The sequence below is a fragment of the Jaculus jaculus genome, chromosome 19, assembly GCF_020740685.1.
Source record: "Jaculus jaculus isolate mJacJac1 chromosome 19, mJacJac1.mat.Y.cur, whole genome shotgun sequence".
In the NCBI taxonomy this organism is placed as follows: domain Eukaryota; kingdom Metazoa; phylum Chordata; class Mammalia; order Rodentia; family Dipodidae; genus Jaculus; species Jaculus jaculus.
Window position 1 is genome coordinate 7,481,473 of NC_059120.1, and position 19,168 is coordinate 7,500,640.

Consider the following 19,168-nt stretch of genomic DNA (forward strand, 5'->3'; position numbering starts at 1 on the left):
TCTCTCTGCCTTTGTCTCTCTCAAATAAATAAATAAAAATAAAACATTTTTAAAAAAGTTAATCCATTAATTTATACCTCAAATAGGGCTGGAGAGATGGCTCAGCAGGTTCAAGTGCTTGTCTGCAAAGTCTAATGACATGAGTTCAATTCCCCAGCACCCATGTAAAGCCAGATGCAGAGTGGCACATTTATTTGGAATTTGTTTGCATTGGCTGGAGGTCCTGATGCGCCCAATTCTGTCTGTCTTCTACCTCTCTCTTCTTGCAAATAATGTTAAAAAAAAAAACTCAAACTCTTCTAGACATAGTCTTCAAATATTTCAGAATCTCTTGCATACCACCAAAAAAAAAAAGGGATTTGGGCTGGAGAAATGGTTTAGTGGCTAAGACATTCCCTGAGAAGCCTAAGGACCCAGGCTCAATTCCCAGAGCCCATGTAAGCCATATACATGGTGGTACATATGTCTGAAGTACTTCTGCAGTGGCAAGATGCCCTGTCATGACCATTCTTTTGCTGTTTAATAAATAAATAAAAATATTAGTTTAAAAAAAAACAGGATTTGAAGGATGTAAGTCAGGTAGGCCATACGTGGTGCATATACCTATAACCTTAGCACACAGGAGGTTGGAACCCAAGACTGTAAACTTGAGGCTATCCTGGGATACAGAGATCTAGCTCCAAAGTAAATAAATAAAAAAACAAGTAGTTGAACTTCCCTTGTCAAAATGCTGTGGTATTATGCTAGCATTCTCTCTCTCTCTCTCTCTCTATCTCTCTCTCTGTGTGTGTGTGTGTGTGTGTGTGTGTGTGGTGTGGTGTGAACATGTGTTGTATGCACATGTGTGTGGAGGCCAGAAGGATACAGGGTGATTTTTGCCAAATCCCTAAGGTAGGCTCTGTCTCTCCTCAAGCCTGGTATTCGCTATTTTGGTTTTCCACGAGCCCCAGCAATGCTCTTTGCGACGCTCAGTGCTGGGTGCACAGCACGCACCACCACTGCTCTCTCTCTCACCAGTGCTGGGGACTGGACTTAGGTCTACATGTTTGCACAGCAAGTGCACTTACCCACTGGGCCATGCCCTCAGCCATGTTTCTGCTTGTGGAGAACCATTCCATGACAACTATTAAGCACAGGTTCTCAGGTCATTTATCTTTGGCTCTTGTATTTCTGCACAGGCTCCTGACTGTCCCCAAACAGTACTTCTCACAGGGTGGTCTCCTGGCCAAATAGGTAGAACCTACAGAGTTATTATTTAAAACAAAACAAACAAGACCAGACCTGGTAACACAAGCCTATAACCTCAACTACCCAAAAGAGAGGCTTGCCTGGGCCATTTATGAGACTGTTTAGGCTGGGTGTGGTGGCACACAGCTTTAGTCCCAGCACTCGGGAGGCAGAGGTAGGAGGATCAGCAACAGTTTGTGCCACCCTGAGACTACAGAGTTCCAAGACAGCCTGTGTTACAGCGTGACCCTACCTCAAAAAACCAGAAATACTCTGCACATATATTTGAAGCCTGCCTGAAAGGGGGCACTAAGGAGGCAAGGCTCTTAGCTGAACTAGATTCTTTTACTAATTTGCAAACAGAAAGAAAAAAAATGAGTGCTGCACTACAAACACCAGACACATGCGCCAATGTGCATCTGGCTTTGCATGGGTACAGGGGAACAGAGCAGGCTTTGCAAGCAAATGCCTGTAACCGCTGAGCCATCCCCCCAGCTCAGATGGGAGTGAGTAACTCACATTAATCAGCACAGCATAATACAGTACAGTTCATGGAATCTAACATGAGCATACCCAATGCAGAACACTCTGAAGTGCAGCACCCTCTTGGTGAGAGCTCCCAACATTCTTTACAAAAGTTGAAGACACTACTACAGGCTATCGTAAAAATTAGAGTAAGCACCACTACCTGAGGAATTCAAAGAATGAAAGACTACCACAAAATCAAGTCCAAAACAGCACTAGCTGGTCAGGAACATTACACGAAGGTTTCAAAACACAATGTTTAAGCTGGAAGGGCTGCTGAGGCACCACTTCAAGGCTTAAATAACAAAAATGAAAAATCCCCTTGAATACAAGCTCCTCACATTGACACTCTTTCTTGGACTGGGGGAGGCTCTGGAAACTCAGGAGGTCACCAAGTCTGGGGAAAAGGTTACAACACCTGCCCCCCCACAAGATGATATAAAGGGTAAACAAACGCATGGGAACAAAGAGCTGCCTGCAGGTTGTGTCGTGGGCTCCAGAGACACGCATCTGAGAGGGTCACCTGTGCTATGCTGAGGGGCTCTACAGTGATGTAGCTGCCTCTGGGTCTCCCATACCCCTGTAAGCAACTCCCCACCCCCTGCTCCATAAGTAACCCCAATAAACTCACTGGCTCATCAAGACTGGTTTTGGTGTCATGGTGCTTTGGAGCCACCATCTGGGGTGTTAAGTCTTCCCAGGAAAAAAGTTCCCATGACACTTCTTAACCTTTTTGGCGGGGGGCTAGAGAGATGGCTTAGCGGTTACAGTGCATTCCTGCAAAGCCTAAGGACCCAGATTCAATTCTCCAGGTCCCACGTAAACCAGATGCACACGCTGGTGCATGCATCTGGAGTTTGTTTGCAGTGGCTAGAGGCCCTGGTGCACCCATTCTTCCCCCACCCCTGTCCCAAATAAATAAATAAATTTTAATTAAAAAAAAATTTCCCCTGAAGTAAGGTCTCACACTAGCCCAGGCTAACCTGGAATTCACTACATAGTCGCACGCTGGCCTCAAACTCACAGCAATCCTACCTCTGCCTCCCAAGTGCTAGGATTAAAGGCATGCACCATTATGCCCAGCTTTTTCTTTTCTTTTCTTTTTTTTTTTTTTTTTTTTTTTGAGAGAGACAGAAAAAGAGAGAGAGAATGGGCACACAAGGGCCTTTTAGCTGCTATGAAAGAAATCCAGATGCTTGCACCCCCTGATGGGATGTGCAACATTGCACACTTGTGTCACTGGCTGCGAGGGAGTCTTCAGGCATCGCAGGCATGCACCTTAACCGTTAAGCCAACTCTCCAGCCCTTCCCACAACACTTAAACAGCATTAAAACAACAACACTTTCTCACAGTCTAAAAGCAGAGACATCTATTCTCTAACAGTTCCTCCTAGTTCCTGGAAACTATGAATGGTCAAGTGTTGCCATCCCCAGAAATAAGTGATGGAGCACTAGAATGTCTGGGATGGTGCCACCACAAAGCTGCAGACTCCAAGCACCAGAGTAGACACATGCCACCAGTGTGGACAAAGAAGCAGCAGCCGCTTCCTTGGGGAGGGCAGAGAAGGGATGATACATGACCACAGTAAGGGCACGAGTCTAAAAAGTATTATTACCACTGTGTTGACACTGGAAATTCACAGAGCTATGCACTGAGAACTTCCAAATGTGGCTGACACTTCAGTCACATTTCCATTTAAAAAGCGGGGGGAGGGGGGGATTTCAGCCAGGATGGAGCACACCCTTAATCCCAGCACTTGGGAGACAGAGACAGGAGACTGCCATGAGTTCAAGGGCAACCTAGGACTACAGAGTGAGTTTCAGGTAAGCCTGGGCTAGTAAGACCCTACCTCAAAGGAGGATGAACAAATAAATTTAATGGGAATAGTTGAGATAATATTCACAAATTTGGGCTGGGCATAGTGGTACACATTCCAGGTTTGGGAGGCTGAGACAGAAGGCTTTGACACGAGTTCAAGGCTAGCCTAAAGCCACAGAATGAGTTCCAGTTCAGCCTCTGCCAAAGTGAGACTCTACCTAAAGAAAAAGAATTGTACATTTGAGAACATGAGGATAGAACTCGGTGGTAGAGCATTTGTTGAGCACCTATGGGGACTGGAGGGAGTGGATCATAAATTTGGATTAGAAAATGGAGAAGCTCAGTGAGGTGACACACACCTTTCATCCCAGCATTCAGGAGGCAGAGGTGGGAAGGAGATCACCATGAGTTTGAGCCCAGCCTCGAAAAGCCAAAAGTAAAAGAAAAAGGGTAACAGAAAAGCTGGTATGTAGAAGGTGGTACAAGAGGAAGGAGCAGGAGTTTCATGGATCATCTCTGGGTTACATGAGCTGCTGCCTCAAGGGGGAAAAATTACAAAGTTCTTTAACAGTTGTAAATAGAAAACCCCATTCCCCCTCCCCCCCAATCTCAATCTCTCTCTCTTTTTCGAGATAGGGTCTTGTTCTAGCCCAGGCTGACCTAAAATTCACTATGTAATCCCAAACTGGCCTGGAACTCACAGTGATCCTCCTACCTCTGCCTCCTGAGTGCTGGGACTAAAGGTATGCACCACCACACACATCTTTGCTAGGAGAAATAATCAAGCCAACTAAAAGCCTTATTTCACTTCATCATGATAAACACAAGCTCGACTTCTAATGGGAAGTTGTAAAAGAAAAGCAGTACAGAGCTGGAGGTGGCTGAGTGGAAGAACATCTTTTAGCATGTCCAAGGCCCAAACCACAAAAACAAAAGAGCAGAATCTATTTTCCTTGGATTTCTGATGGGTTAAAACAATTAGGCTGGGTGTAGTGGCATACTTACTGCCTTTAGTACCAGTACTTGGGAGGCAGAGGTAGAAGGAATTTGTTTACGGTGGTTGGAAGCACCCTCCTCTGGTACACCTATTGTCTAATAAATAAATTTTAGAAATTAAAAAATAAATAAAGAGCTAGGCATGATGGCACACTCCGGAGGCAGAGGTAGGAGGATTGCTATGAGTTCGAGGCCACCCTGAGACTACACAGTAAATTCCAGGTCAGCCTGGGCTAGAGTGATACCTTACCTCGAGACACCAAAATAAATAAAGAAAATAAAGAAATATCCTAAAGAAGTGACAGGAGTGCTCAGTACTGCAATATCTCTATCACACCTTCCAAGGCTCAGGGTCTATTGTGGAACAGTTGGCGGAAAGAATGTAAGAGCCAAAGGAAGGGTACCACTCCTTACAATGTGCTAACTCCAGACACAAAATGGCCTGGTTATCCATGACCTCACTGTGCCTGGCACTACCTACACAAGACCATCATAATAGGAGAAAAAGATCATGACATCAAAATAAGAGAGACTGACTGAGACGGGTGGAGATACAATGGGGAATGGAGATTCAAAGGGGAAAGTGGGGGGAGGGAGGGAATTACCATGGGATATTGTTTATCACTATGGAAGTTGTCAGCAAATAAATGTTTAAAAAAAAAAAAAAAGAAATATCCTAGACAAGCATGGTGAATCTACTCAGGAGCGGAACATCATAAATTGAAGCCAGCCTGGTCAAGTTGGCAAAAGCGGCTCTGCAGAAGGGAGAGACCAGGTCTGAAAGACGCACCTGTCAGTGGCAGAGAACTATCTTGCATGAGGTCCTGGGTTCATTCAGCCCCTAGCACAAGAACAGGAAACATTCTTTAATTCTGCAAAATCTGTCTCTTTATAACCTATTTAATATCTTCAAGGAAGGAAAGCTGCTATTAAGCTGCTCGGCCACCCAGCTATACCCCAGCAAAGAACACTGCAAATATTGGCAAAAAAGAAATTGTAATCCCAGCACTCGGGAGGCACAGATGTAGGAGGATTGCATTAATTTGAGGACAGCCATAAATTTATAAATTTGAGGCCAGCCTGGGACTCAGAGTGAGATTCTGGTCAGCCTGAGTTTAAAAAAAAAAAAAAAAAAAAAAAACGAAGCCAGGCGTGGTGGCACAGGCCTTTAATCCCAGCATTCGGAAGGCAGAGGTAGGAGGGATTGCCTTGAGTTTGAGGCCACCCTGAGACTACATAGTGAATTCCAGGTCAGCCTGGGCTAGAGTGAAACCCTACCTCCAAAAACCAAAAAAAAGGAGGGAAAAAATTATAACATCAAAATAAAAATAAAAAAATAAAAATAAAAGAGACAAATTGGAAAGAAGGGATTCAGTGCAAGGGGGATTTGGAAAGAAGAAAAGAGGTGGTGGGAGGGGAGTATGATCATGGTATATTGTGGATACTATGGAAGTTGTCATTAAAAGTTTTTTTAAACCGGGCTTGGTGGCACACGCCTTTAATCCCAGCACTTGGGAGGCAGAGGTAGGAGGATCGCAGTGAGTTCATGGCCACTGAGAGATTCCATAGTGAATTCCAAGTCAGCCTGGGCTAGAGTGAGACCCTATCTCATAAAACCAAAATAATAATAATAATAATGTATTTTAAAAAAGGAAAAATTAAGCCTCCAAAGTGGTAGTAAGATAAAAGGCGTACTAACTAGATTTGGCACTGTTACTTATCTGGAGAGCACACCTCACTCACCCACGCAGGTGAGGTCTCAGCCTCAACTCAGAAGATGAAGGTAGTAGAGTGAATCAGTATTATTTTAAATCTCTAGAGAGGGGAGGTTTAAATGACATCAGCAGCAGTATATTATATGAGCAGAACGGAAACACACTAAAACATTAGCCATTTGATCTGGCTGGAAGTGTTTTTTAATATTTTATTTATCTGAGGGGGCAGATAGAAAAATGGAGAAAGAGAGGATGGGAACACCAGGACCTCTAGCCACAGCAAACAAACTCCAGATGCTTGTGCATCTGGCTTTACATGGGCACTGGAGAATCGAACCTGTGTCCTTGGGCTTTGCAGGCTCGTGTCTTAACTGCTAAGCCATCTCTGCAGGCCGTGAATACATTAATTTTACAACTGTCTTTAAAATTCACCAGGAAAATACATATATGACATATCATATTTTGTCTCTATACTAAAGACATAAAGTAGTAAATATACTGTACACCTATCAAATTAAGTGTTTATAAATAACATTCAATGTTGACAAACTATGAGCAACAATCACTCCACTGGAAATATAAATTTATCCCATTGTTAAACACTGAAGCAAAAAAGACTTCAAACATACATAAAAGCAGACACAAGAGATGGCTTAGCAGTTAAGGAGTTTGCCTGCAAAGCCAAAGGATCCCAGTTTGACATTTGACTCTCCAGTACCTAAGTAAGCCAGATACACAAGGAGGCACACACATCTGGAATTTGTTTGCAGTGGCTGGAGGCCCTGGCATGCCCATTCTCTATCTCTCTCTCTGCCTCTTTCTCTCTTTCAAATAAAATAATTTTTTCCTTGACCAAGAGTTGTCTTGCTCATTTTTATTTATTGACTTGAGTGATAGAACAGGTACACCAGGGCCTCCAGCCACTGCAAACGCACTCCTGACACGCGCACCTCCCCCCACCCCTCCGTGCATCCTTGTGCATCTGACTAACTTGGGTCCTGGGGAATCGAGCCTCGAACCAGGATCCTTAAGCTTCACAGGCAAGCGCATCTGCTACTTTGTGCATCTAGCTTTACAGGGTACTGGGGAATGGAAGCTGGGCCAACTGGCTTGGCAACCAAGCACCCCTAACACTGGACCATCTCTCCAGCCCAAAAGTTAACTTTTTTAAAAAATGGAAAACAACCAGGTTTGGTGGCACACGCCTTTAATCCCAGCACTTGGGAGGCAGAGGTAGGAGGACTGCCGTGAATTCGAGGCCACCCTGAGACTCCATAGTGAATTCCAGGTCAGCCTGAACTAGAGTGAAACCCTACCTCAAAAAAAAAAAAATTGGAAAACATCTTATCAAAAAATGGTAACAAAAAAGCATTCAACAAAATCCAACATGCCTTCATGATGAAAGTCCTACAGAGATTAGGAATAGAAGGAACATCTCAATATAATAAAGGCTATTTATGACAATCCTACAGCCAACATAATAGTAAATGGAAAAAAACTTGATACTTTTCCATTAAAATCAAAACCAAGACAAGGGTGTCCACTGTCCCCACTTTTATTTAATATAGTACTGTAAGTCAGCCATAGCAATAAGGCAAGAGATGCACATAAAAGGGATACAAATTGGAAAGGAAGAGATCAAGTCATCATTATTTGCAGATGACATGATTCTATGCATAAAGGACCCTAAAGACTCTACCAGTAAAATGTTAGAGCCGATAAACACCTAGTGAAGCAGGATACAAAATAAACACACAGAAACCTTTAGCCTTCCTATATGCTAACAACAAACACACGGAGGATGAAATCAAAAAGCACTCCCGTTCACAATTGCATCAAAAAAATAAAAATAAAGTACCTTGGAATAAACCTAACCAAGGGAGTGAAGGATCTCTACAATGAAACTTTAAAACACTCATGCAAGAAATTGCAGAAGACACTAGGAAATGGAAAGACACACCTTGTTCTTGGATTGGAACAATCAATACTGTGATATTGTGAAATGGCAATCTTACCAAAAGCAATCTACATATTTAATGCAATCCCCATCAAAATTCCAATGGCATTCTTAACAGAAATAGAAAAAACAAATCAAAAATTCATTTGGAAGCATAAAAAACCTCAAATATCTAAAATTTTGAGCAACAAAAATAAGGCTGGTGGTATCACCATACCTGATTTTTAACCTATACTACAGAGCCATAGTAACAAAACAGCATGGTACTGGCACAAAAGCAGACATGTAGATCAATGGAGCAAAATAGAGGACCCAGATGTAAGTCCAGGTAGCTACCTGATCTTCAACAAAAATGGCAAAACTACTCACTGGAGAAAAGACAGCCTCTTCAGCAAATGGTGCTGGGAAAACTGGCTATGTATTTGTAGAAGGATGAAAATAGATTCTTCTCTCTCTCCTTGCACAAGAATTAAGTCCAAATGGATCAAAGACCTAATATCAGATCTGAAACTCTGAAATTGCAACAGGAAAAAGTAAGGGAAACCCTTCAACATACTGGTCTTGGCAAGGACTTTCTGAATATAACCCCAATTGCTCAGGCAAAAAAACCACAGACTAACCGCTGGGACCTCATGAAATTACTAGCCTTTTGTTAGGCAAAAGGTACTGTATATAGAGCAAAGAGGCAATCTACAGAATGGGAGAAAATTTTTGCCAGCTATACATCTGATAGAGGATTAGTATCTAGCATATAAAAAGAACTCAAAAAATTAAATAAGAAATCAAACAACCCAATTAAAAAATGGACTATGGAGCTAGAGATGGCTTAGCGGTTAAGTGCTTGTCTGTGAAGTCTAAGGACCCCAGTTCGAGGCTCGATTCCCCAGGACCCACGTTAGCCAGATGCACAAGGGGGCGCACGTGTCTGGAGTTCATTTGCAGTGGCTGGAGGCCCTGACGCATGTACACATGCACACGCATGTGCACTTCTCTCTCTCTCTCTGCCTTTCTGTCGCTCTCAAATAAATAAATAAATAAATGAACAAAACAATGGGCTATGGAACTAAATAGAGTACTCAAAAAAGAAACACATAGATGTTTATCTAAAAAAAAGTTCTAGGGCTGGAGAGATGGCTTAGTGGTTAAGCGCTTGCCTGTGAAGCCTAAGGACCTGGTTCGAGGCTCAGTTCCCCAGGTCCCACGTTAGCCAGATGCACAAGGGGGCGCACGTGTCTGGAGTTCGTTTGCAGAGGCTGGAAGCCCTGGCGCGCCCATTCTCTCTCTCTCCCTCTATCTGTCTTTCTCTCTGTGTCTGTCGCTCTCAAATAAATAAATAAATAATTTTTAAAAAAAAAGTTCTACATCCCTAGTCATCAGGGAAACGCAGATTAAAACTACATTGAGATTCCATCTCACTCCTGTCAGATTGGCTACCATCATGAAAACAAATGACCATAAATGCTGGTAAGGATGCAGAAAAAGAGGAATCCTTCCTTCTACACTGTTGATGGGAATGCAATCTGGTCCAGCCATTGTGGAAATCAGTGTGGGGGTCCCTGACACAGCTAAAAATAGATCTACCATATGACCCAGCTATTGCACTCCTAGGCATATATCCTACGGACTCACCTCATTACCTTAGAGATACTTGCTCAACCATGTTTATTGCCGCTCTATTCACAATAGCTAGGAAATGGAACCAGCCTAGATGTCCCTCAACTGATGAGTGGATAATGAAGATGTAGCACATTTATACAATGGAGTTCTACTCAGTGGCAAAGAAAAATGAAGTTATGAAATTTGCAGGAAAATGGATGGATCTGGAAAGGATTATACTAAGTAAAGTAACCCAGGCCCAGAAAACCAAGTGTCGCACGTTCTGTCTTACAGATGGACCCTAGCTACAAATAACTGGACTTTAGTGTGAAGAAAACTCATTAGCATGGGCCAGTAAACTAGAAAGGAGATATAAAGGGAAAAGAAAGGGAGGAGGGAGGACCGAATAGGATGGTATTGTATATATATAAGCAGAAGAACAGATTAATGGGGGTGAAAAGGCCTAAGTGAGGTCAGGGGAAGAGACTGAGTAAGGAAAGGTGGAGGGAGGGGCTAGTCAAAATCTAAGAGGATATAAGTAAGTCATATGGATGGATCCTAGCTACAGATAATTGAGCTTCTGTGTGAGAAGGAAAAAACTCAGTAGCAGAGGCCAGTAAGTTAAAAAGGAGATATAATAGGAAGAGAAAGGAAGGGAGGAGGGTACTTAATAGGTTGGTATTGTATATATGTAAGTAGGAGAATAGATTAACGGGGATGAAAAGGCCCAAAGTGAGGTCAGGGGAAGAGACTGAGTAAAGGAAAGGTGGAGGGAGGGCTAATCAAAATCTAAGAGGATATAAATAAATCATATGGAATCCTCCGGTTTCAGACAATGGAACACTCAGGAGCCATAGATCATTGTTAGAAAATTTTCAGTGCCAGAGATGGGATACCTCCAGTGAGTTGTTGGACACGGAGGTCCCTGATGCCCCCAAAACATTATAGGCCACTGCCAAGGCCCTTGGTTTCCCACCAGGAATAGATGGTAAGACCCTATTGCTGAAGACTCCACATACTTGGGCTGCAAGGCCACTGAGAAATCCCGCGGGAACTGAGCTGATAACCTCCTCCATGTAGACCAGCTGACAGAAAGCTGGAAGAAGCCATTCTGCATGTAGTTCAATGGGAGAAAGAGATACCACCAGTGAAGAGACTCAACAGTGGACACTGCATGCCTTATAATTGGCCAGCCAGGCCAAATGAGCCAATGGGTGCAATAGTGGCACGTCTGTCATGGTGGAAACCAACTGTCCTCCAATTGGACTGGAGACCCGCTCTATGGGAGGGAATCCATCCCTGATACTAAAAACTTACAACAGTGGTAGTCATGAGCCCTAGGGTTGTAACAACTGTTGATGTCTGGAAAAATGTATATACTATGCTTATCAAACTGCCCACTAAGCACATCTCTTAATATTTATACCTTATATTAATGCTACTCTCACTTTGGGTAGAGAATCTTCTCTTTTCAGATGGTAGTGACTTTGGGATGACTCAGAAGGTATCATAGTGCTGGAAAGAAGTGACTGGAGTACCAAGTAACATCTCGATCACACCTTCCAAAGCTCAGGGTCTAATGCTGAAGAGGTGGCGGAAAAAATGTAAGAGCCAAAGGAAGGGTAGGACTCCTTACAACGTGCTCCCTCCAGACATAAAATGGCCTGGATATCCATGACTTCACAGTGCCTGACACTACCTACACAAGACCATCCTAAGAGGAAGAAAAGATCATGACATCAAAATAAAAGAGAGACAGATTGAGATGGGGAGGGGTTATGATTCAGAATGTAATTTCAAAGGGGAGAATGGGGGAGGGAGGATATTTCCATGGGATATTTTTTATAATGATGGAAAATGTTAATAAAAATTGAGGAAAAAGATAAGTTTAAAAAGCTTTAAAAAAGGGCTGGAGAGATGGCTTATCAGTTAATCGCTTGCCTGTGAAGCCTAAGGACCCTGGTTCAAGGCTCAATTCCCCAGGACCCACGTTAGCCAGATACACAAGGGGTCGCACGCATCTGGAGTTTGTCTGCGGTGGCTTGAGGCCCTGGCGTGCCCATTTTCTCTCTCTCTCTCTTTCCCCCCCTCCCTCCCTCCCTCCCTCTCCCTCTCTCTCTGCCTCTTTCTCTGTCACTCTTAAATAAATAAAAATAAACAAAAAAATTAAAAAGCTAAAAAAAATAAGTCATATGGAAACTTATTTTTTGGACAATGAAACACACAGGAGCCATAGATTATTACTAGAAAATTTTCAGTGCCAGGGACGGGATACCTTCCAGTGAGTTGTTGACCACGGAGGTCCCCAATGCCCCAAAATTACAGGCGACTGCGGAGGCCCTTGGTTTCCCACCAAGAATAGATGGTAAGACCCAACTGCTGAAGACTCCACATACTTGGGCTGCAAGGTCACTGAGAAACCCTGCTGGAGCTGAGCTGAAAACCTCCTCCATGTAAACCAGCTGAGAGAAAGCTGAAAGAAGCCATTCTGCATGCAGTTCAATGGGAGAGAGAGAAATCACCAGTGAAGATACTCAACAGTGGACACTGCAAGCCTTATATTTGGCCAGCCAGACCAAATGAGCTAACGGGTCCAATAGTGGCATGTCTGTCATGGTGGAAACCAACTGCCCTCTAATTTTACTGGAGGCCCACTCCATGGGAGGGAATACATCCCTGATACTGAAAACCTACAACAGGGGTTGTCATAAGTCCAATGAGTGTAACATCTGCTAATGCCTGGCTAAAAGCATGTACTATGCTCACCAAACTGCCCAGTAAGCTCTTCTCTTATGTTCATACTCATATATTAATGTTACTCGCACTTCTGACTGGAGAACCTTCTCTTTTCAGATGGCAGTGACCTGGGATGACTCAGAAGGCACCATGGTGCTGGGAAGAAGTGACAGAGGAGTGCTCAGCACTGAAATCTCAATCACAACTTCATGGCTCAGGGTCCACTGTGAAAGAGGTGGCAGAAAGAATGACTCCTTATAAGGTGTTTCTCCAGACATAAAGTGGCCTGGATATCCATGACCTCACAGTGCCTGACATTACCTACACAAGACCATCATAATAGGAGGAAAAGATCATGACATCAAAATAAGAGAGACTTATTGGGAGGGTGAGAGGATATGATGGAGTGGAGATTCAAAGGGGAAAGTGGGGGGAGGAAGGGAATTACCATCGGAAATTGTTTACAATTATTGAAGTTGTCAATAAAAACAATTTTTTTAAATGCTAACAAATGGGCTGGAATAAGGGATTAATGGTTAAGGCACTTGCCTACAAAGCCTAAGGACCCCAGTTCAATTCTATATAAGCCAGATGCACATAGTGACACATGCATCTGAGGTTCGTTTGCAGTGGCTAGAGGCTCTGGCAAGCCCATTCTCTCTGTCTCTAATAAACAAATAAAATCTTTAAAAATACTAAAAATGATTATATTAATTCCAAAGATTTAAAATTTTCCAGGCAATCTTCTGAACGCATTGCAATGTAAGCACACTTTTTTGTTTGTTTGGTTGGTTGTTTTATTTTTCAAAGTAGGGTCTCACTCTAGCTGAGGCTAACCTGGAATTCACTATGTAGTCTCAGGGTGGCCTCAAACACATTCTTTATCCTGGCATCAAAAGTGAAGTCTAGGGCTGGACAGATGGCTTAACAGTTAAGGCGCTTTCCTGCAAAGCCAAAGGACCTCAGTTCAATTCCCCAGGACCCACATAAGCCAGATGCACAAGGTGGTGCATGTGTCTGAAGTTCTTTTGCAGTGGCTGGATGCTCTGGCATACCTATTCTCTGTGTGTGTGTGTCTGTCTGTTTGTCTCTCTCTCTCTCTCTCTCAAATAAATAAATAAAAATAATTTAAAATAAGGCACTTTCCATACAAAATAACACAATTTTAACTTGCTATCATCTTAAAGAGTGCTATTAGAAAATTTTATAGAAACTAAACTTAGTTTAACCAAGATTTAAGTGTTTACTTTTTTTTTTATTTATTTGAGAGCGACAGAGAAAGAGGCAGAGAGAAAGAGAAATGGATGCGCACCAGGGCCTCTAGCCACTGCAAACAAACTCCAAATGCATGTGCCACCTTGTACATCTGGCTTATGTGGGTACTGCAGAATCGAGCCTTAAACTGGGTCCTTAGGCTTCACAGGCGAGCGCTTAATCGCTAAGCCATCTCTCCAGCCCCAAGCATTTACTTTTTAAACAATCAGGTTTCTTAAACACACTGAAAGTTCACCTACAGCTAATGTCATCACTAAGACAAATCTACAGTGGTGATCCCCTCAGGAATTACTGGATGGATGCCCTCATGCAATTAGGCCTCAAGCACTCTTCTATAGTTCTATCAACTTTTCATTTTTCTTTGAGATAAAATATTGCAACTGTGTCTCCCTCATATGTGGATCCTAGCTACAGATGATTGGGCTTCTGCGTGAGAAGGAAAAAACCTCAGTAGCAGAGGCCAGTAAGTTAAAAAGGAGATATAAAGGGAAGAGAAAGGAAGGGAAGAGGGTACTTAATAGGTTGGTATTGTATATATGTAAGTACCATGTTTGAGATGGGGAGGGGATATGATGGAGAATGGAATTTCAAAGTGGGGGGGGGGGAAGGGTATTACCATGGGATATTTTTTATAATCATGAAAAATGTTAATAAAAATTGAGAAAAAAATTATTGCCAACTGTGTATATAACTACAATGGCCAACATTGGTTTTTCATCTGTAAGCAAAACCCAATTACCAGTTTCCAAATAAAGGCCAATGACAACTGGATAGCCATGCATGCATAATACTTTTTGGTGAACAGACTACATGTATAATGGTGGTCCCATAAGACTAGGGAATGCCACAATGCCTAGTGATGTCACAGCCATCTGAGTCTGCAGGCTCACTCTGTAACAAAACTGCACAATTGTCACAGACTATACCCTCTGTAGGTGTTATCTATTTGGGTTACTAACTGTTGTGAAAAGCTCAGACACGTTTTTCTGTACAGATCTTTGCTATGTTGCAAATGACTGGGATCACTAATACTCAATAACGTTTAGATAAACGACCCTTAGAAGTACATAGGGCACTGTAGTGTATACCTGTAGTCCTAGCACTGGAGGGCAGACAACGCCAGGCCAGCCTAAATACATCAATCTCTAAGCCTGGAGTGGTGGCACATGACTTTGACTCCCCAACACTGGGGAGGCTGAGATAAGAGGATCACCTTGATTTTAAGGCCAGCCTGGGCTACAATAAGGACCTGCCTTGAACAACAAAGAGATCCTATCTCAAAACACTATTGGCGGGGTAAATTATTAACAGTCAATAGAGGGGGCAATACAGGTTAGTGGCAACTTGCCTGGCATGCATAAGGCTCTAGGATTTACTCCCAACAATGAAATAATTAAGAACTGAACAGCTTGACTAATCATGCAACAATACTGTGTTCAGCCAAAGTTACTCAAATCACTTCTGACAAGGCAAAAACTACCTACATAAATAAAAAACACTATCTGAGTAGGGAAAAAAAAAATGAAGATTAACAAGTGCAGATAAAAAGAAAGGAAAAAAAAAAACAACTTAGGCCCGGCCCTACTACACAGAAGGCTGGAACCCCGAGATAGGAGGTTCACTGAGGTGGGAGGATCACTGAGTTTGAGGCCAGCCTGACACTACATAGTGAATTCCAGGTCAGCCTGAGCTACAGTGAGACCCTGCCCTGAAAAAAAAAAAAAAAAAAACACAAATAAAATAAAAATGCAAATAAGGGCAAATCAGTGACAAGCCACCATTGTTAACTAACTTCTGATAACCAGGGTTAATAGCTTTCCTTATTTTCCTAACAGCTGAGAAAAAGTAAAAGAATATTTTAGCTAAGTTTGTCAATACACTCAAACCACATAATTGTTTTCTTCTTCTTTGGATATTCTTACTCTATTTCTACCAAGAATTTCAGATAAGTTAGTATTTGCATAAGATTGGTAATTTTCAGAGCTGGGAAAATGTCTCAGGCATTCATGCTCAGCACGAGATAACCCTGCCTCAAACTTAAAATTGTCCTCTGATCTCCAATGTACACACACACCTACACTTACACACATATACACCGTCCCCCCCACAAAAAAAAAGTGGCAATTTCCAGTACTCACCACCAAAACCAGTTAATAAAATAGAAGCTGAAATGCATAGCTGACCACCAAGGGCCCAATTACTATGCTAGGCTTAGTTAGCCTTGTACTCACTAAAATGCATGGTCATAAGAATTACTTTAATTGAGCTTATCAACTTTCAAAACTTTTAGAAAACTACTATGGGTCTCCCTGGGTTACAGTATGTAAAGATATAAATATTACACAAAAACATGAAAACTTACATGATAAAACGATTTCCTTATATCTTTGTTTTATGGGGTCAGGGTTGGGACTGAGGCAGGGGATGTGGCTCAGTTGGTAGAGTGCTTGCCTCGTATGCAAGAAGCCCTGGATTCAACCCCAGCACTGCACAAATCTGGGTGAAATGGAGGGTCCAGCCCAGAAGCAGGAAGGTCTACCTTCCTTCCAGGAAGATTCAAGGTCTACCAGGCATGGTGGCACACACCTTTAATCCCTGCACTAGGGAGGCTGAGGCAGGAGAACTGCTGTGAGTTTGAGGCAAGCCTGAGACTACATAGTAAATTACAGATCAACCTAGACTAGAGTGAAACCCTACCACCAAAAAAAAAGGAAAAAGAAAAAAGAAAAAAAAAGCTAGGTGTGGCATGCATGCCTTTAATCCCAGCATTTGGGAAGCAGAGGTAGAAGATCCCTACAATGTCGTGGTGAATTCCAGGTCAGACTGAACTAAAATGAGATCCTATTGCAAAAAAAAAAAAAAAAGTTCTAGGTCCTCTCCACATGAGACCCTATCTCAATAAAGAAAACAAAAGTCAAGGCGTGGTGATGCAGGCCGTTAATCCAGATGCAGAGGTAGGAGGATCTAGGTAAATTGGAGGACACCCTGAGACTACATAGTGAATTCCAGGTCAGCCTCAGCTAGAGTGAGACACACTACCTCGGAAAACCAAAAAAGGAAGGGAGGGAGGGAGGGAACAGATAAACCGACAGCCTAAGAAAGAAGTGCGTTACAGTCTCAGCTCTAGAGGCTGAAGCAGGAAGATTGCTGTGAGTTTGAGAGGGGCAGGCCACCAAGCTGGGTTAGAGAGAGAATGTTACAAAAAGAAAAGAAGGGCTGGAGAGATGGCTTAGTGGTTAAGGTGCTTGCCTGCAAAGCCTAAAGACACAGGTTTGATCCCCCAGTACTCTCATAAACAAGATGCACAAGGTGGCACATGCATTTGGCGTTCATTTGCAGTGGGTAGAGGCCCTGGTACACGCATTCTCTCCGTCTATCTCTCTCCCGCTTTCTCTCAAATAAATAAAATACTTGAGGAAAAAAAAAACTATGAATTACCCGTTAACTATAATTAACTCCCCAGTATGGAAACGACATAAAACACCGCTGAAGAATACAGAAGTCAAAGCACACAGCAAACTCATTAATGAGAAGGTACTGGGGAAATGAAGGAGCCGGATTTAACCCACTTTAAAAAGGGGGTCTCAAAGTTGACAGCAAAGTTTATTGGCACACTTTGTTAAAAATCTGCCTTAACCCTGGCGTGGTGGCACACACCTTTGATCCCAGCACATGGGGGAGAGGTAGAAGGATCACCATGAGTTCAAGAACACCCTGAGACTACATAGTAAATTCCAGGTCAGCCTGAGCTAGAATGAGACCCTACCTCAAAAAACCAAAAACAATAATAATAAATAAATTTTTAAAAAATCTATCCTAAAGGGAATCCACTATTTTAAGCGTGGAACCTAATACAAACCAGGCAACGTCAACGACAATGAAAACCCTACTGATAGCGACGGGCATGCACGTAGGGAAGCTGTTTTCTTCCCATCTCCGGTAGCGTACGGCCAGGGGGGGGGAGCGGCGAGACCACGCACGACATCCCGGCGCTGGCGGGTGCAGCAGAAAGCGACAGCGACAGCGACAGCGCGGGGGACAGGTGTGGGCCGTCCGGTAAACTGGCGAGAACGCCCAAGAGTAAGAGGCTCAGCCGGCGACGGGGCGGGGCGGCTCCGCCTCCCGACACCGGGACGGGACGGGGCGGGACGGAACGGGATGGGACGGGACGGGACGGGACGGGACGGGGCGGGGCGGGGACGCTCGCGCAGGTGGCGGGCGCCCGGGCGGGGACCTGAGCGCGAGCCCGCCTGGTCGCCGCACCCGGAGAGGCGGGCCAAGAGCCCGGCGCGTGTCCCGGCCCCGAGAGCCGCAGGCCCGGCCCCGCCCTGTCCCAGCCCTCCCCACTCCAACAACTTGCCTGGTGGAAAGAGTTGTAGGTCCCGGGCCGCCGGAAGCCAAGGGTCCGCCATCCAGGACAACTGCTCTGCCAACACGCTCCCGCGAGAACCGGGAGATCTCGCGATACCATCCCACTCGCATCTCGCGAGCTTCCCCAGGACCAAGATGGCGGCAGCGAGTCAGCGCCTCGGGACTTTCTCTCTTAATATATATATGTAAACGTGCTTCATTCAGACTGCGGAACGTAAGAACCACGCTCAGTAGGGAATCTTCCCCTCCCGATGTGTCTCCTCCGGCTTTCTTAGCGCGGAACACGGGCGGCAAGCCAGCGGGTAACTCAACACTGCCGCCGACAACGCGGGCGGCCTCGCGGGGTCACGTGGACGCGTGTGCGGTCACGTGGTCTGCCGCGGAGCGCGCGCCCGCGGCCTCCTAGGAGCCGTCCTCGCCCCCCCCCCCGCGTGCGCGCGTCCGCCCCACGTGGGGCTCGGCGGGCCGCCGCCTCCTCCTGCAGGCCGCCCGACCCGCGCCCGACACCGGCTCGGAACAAGGCTCCCGGCGCTGATGCGGGGCTCCGCGCGCCAGGCCGCCCGCCCGCCCTCCTCCCCGGCCCGCCGCGCGCCCCGTGGCGCCCGCTCACCTCCCGCGCGGGGCGGGCGCAGCCGTGCCCGCGCTCTGCCCCGGCCCTGGCTCTAGTGCCCGCCGCCGCAGGAAGCTCGACGGCGGCGCTTCCAGGTGGGTCCCCGCCTCCCGCGCCTGCCACTTCCCGCGGCTCTGAGGCTCCTTCCGGTCCCCTCCTTCTCCCGGCGGGGCTCAACGCGCCGCCTGCTGGTCGCCGCGGCCCGCTCCGCCGGCCCCTGTCCCGGGATCACGACGCCGGGCTTCTGTGAGCTCGGCGATGGCCCGTGTGTGCACACCAAGTAACTTTCGCTCATTGCCATGTGCCCAGAATTGTGCCTGGCACAAATCAGTGATCAGTAA

The 19,168-nt window shown here is 44.9% G+C and overlaps 1 protein-coding gene across 3 annotated transcripts in view; it reads right to left on the reverse strand.

Moving 5' to 3' along the window:
* Positions 1 to 18,923, reverse strand: part of Zzz3 (zinc finger ZZ-type containing 3) — a 93,506-nt gene extending 74,583 nt beyond the window's left edge. For all 3 annotated transcript variants that reach the window (XM_045137936.1, XM_045137938.1, XM_045137935.1), the window contains exon 1: positions 18,828 to 18,923. The gene's annotated coding sequence lies outside the window, so the exon portion shown is untranslated. The remainder of the gene's footprint in view (positions 1 to 18,827) is intronic.
* Between the last annotated feature and the right edge of the window lie 245 nt (positions 18,924 to 19,168).